At 37.7% G+C, this 2,069-nt stretch overlaps 1 long non-coding RNA gene across 1 annotated transcript in view; it reads right to left on the minus strand.

The window, feature by feature from the left end:
- Window positions 1–1,050: 1,050 nt before the first annotated feature.
- Window positions 1,051–2,069, minus strand: part of LOC109374902 (uncharacterized) — a 12,530-nt gene continuing 11,511 nt past the window's right edge. Inside the window, exon 2 of the long non-coding RNA XR_002122481.1 lies at window positions 1,051–1,860. This is a non-coding gene — a long non-coding RNA (uncharacterized LOC109374902). The remainder of the gene's footprint in view (window positions 1,861–2,069) is intronic.

Raw genomic sequence — 2,069 nt, forward strand, 5'->3', positions numbered from 1 at the left:
TCTTAAACATCTTAGCATTTTGTAGGTAGAAAATGTCAGACATTTTGTTTTACTCACCACTATTTAGAGGTAAGTTTGGTGCTAGAGCAAAATAGAAAATAGTAAATTTTATAAAATGAATACATCTCGCATAAACTACCATTTAATTAATAAAGACATGAGACCAAGAGAGGTGAAATGCTTTATTAAAAGTCACTCACCTAGTTAGTGGCAAAAGTCATGGAAGCCCAATATAGTGTGTCCTAGATAAAAATTCTATCTACCACATTTAAGTGGTAAAGTCTGTTCCAGAATTTTCTCTCCATCCCTAGATCAGGACTGGCTCTCAAAGTAAATGTCTTTTCTTTCCCTCTATCTATAGCTTGGGATACAAAAAGATTGTTATAAATAATCATGCCTGAGGGACAGTTAAACTAACACTCTATCCTTAAAGTGTCTTCAGTTTGTTATTTAAAAATAAAAACAATGCCCTTGAATATGATAAAGGTTCCTTCAGCTGATATATTATTCCAACATTCTTGTTCCATCTTTCTGATCTGTAAAGGACTACATAATTGTTCCATTCCTGTTTTGTAAGTTTATCTTTACTGTATCTCTAGCAACTAAAGTAAGACATGCCCCAAACTAAACTCTTTCAGGGCTGCCTTTGTGGTAGTGCAGTTTGTGCAGGCCGTGGGGTCCAGTGCTTGTTCTGCTGTCACTGTCTTGAAATTTGTAATAAAACTTCAATTCTAATTGGGCTTTAAGAATTATGTTGCTCCTGCTTCTTACTCACCTCCTGCCAACCAGTACAAATTTGTTCTTTCTACCATCTCTGTTTTGGAGGACACCCCCGATATCTGCTTCATCGCATAATTTTGGAGACAAAGATTCATCTTTAACTTCACTTCTTCTTGACCATCTCCACATCCAATTGTTGGCAAAGTCCTACCAATTCTAACTTCACAAGGCATCTTACAGTGAACCCTTCCTTCTCATTCCCACCACATTCAGTAGAAATAAAAAGCAAAGCAAAACAAACAAAAAAAACTACTTTAACAAAACTCAGACTTGATTTAGAATCAGGTTTCTGCCATTTATTGGTTGTAAGACTTTCAGCAGGTCAACTAACTTTCTGAATTTCTATTTTCTCATCTATAAACTTGTATATTTAAAAAATACAAGTATAATTTACTTAGTACAGTGCCTATTTTTAATTTCAAGAAGGTCTTATAAGACTCTGAATTTTGATTCTCTCCCAACTTTTAACAATCCTTTATCCTGGCATCAGCTATCAGTGTATAATTACAAGAAATATATTTTATCCACAAATCATTCATTCCATAGTTACTGAGTATGCATTCCTATAAATACATAAATATGTTAAAACACTGCTCCTCCTCCCCCAAACAAACAATGCCCCCAAATTTATTGATAACCCTGTTATCAGCAGATGAGATGTTTTTCTCCTCCTTTTGAACCTGGGTAAGTATGGAGCTGCTTCAGTCAATGGAGTGGAAATTATATCATATGATTTAAGAGGCTGGATCATAAAAAGGCATGGAGCTTCCAACTTGTTTGTTGGAATACTTAATTCTGGGGTCCTGAGCCACCATGTAAAAAGTCCAACAACCCAGAGGCCACCATGCTGTGAGGAAGCCAAGCCACATGGAGATGCTATGTGTAACGTGTAGTCACTCAGTCACGCCCTTTTCTTCAAGTTGTCCCAATCCAGGTACCAGGCACATAAGTGAACATGGCTTCAGGTGATTCCAGTCCCAACGGTGAAGTCACCTCATCTTCAAATTCTCTCAAATGAGGCTCCAGACATCGTGGAGCAGCAGCAAGCCACTCCCTCTGAGCTCTGCCTGAATTTCTGAGCTAAAAAAATCCATAAGCATAATGAAATGGTTCTTTTAAGCCATAACTAAAGTTTGGATTCCTTAGTTATACAGCAATGTAAGTGGAACAACTCCACACTGATAAATAAGGGGGTGGGGAAGAAAAGGAAAGAAATCCCAGGCCCTGTGTGTATCCTTTCCAGCCTGTGTCTGACAGCTCCTCTTTCGGTGCAGTAGCCCCAGTCGTTC

Source organism: Hipposideros armiger, unplaced genomic scaffold (assembly GCF_001890085.2).
Source record: "Hipposideros armiger isolate ML-2016 unplaced genomic scaffold, ASM189008v1 scaffold_874, whole genome shotgun sequence".
Lineage (NCBI taxonomy): Eukaryota > Metazoa > Chordata > Mammalia > Chiroptera > Hipposideridae > Hipposideros > Hipposideros armiger.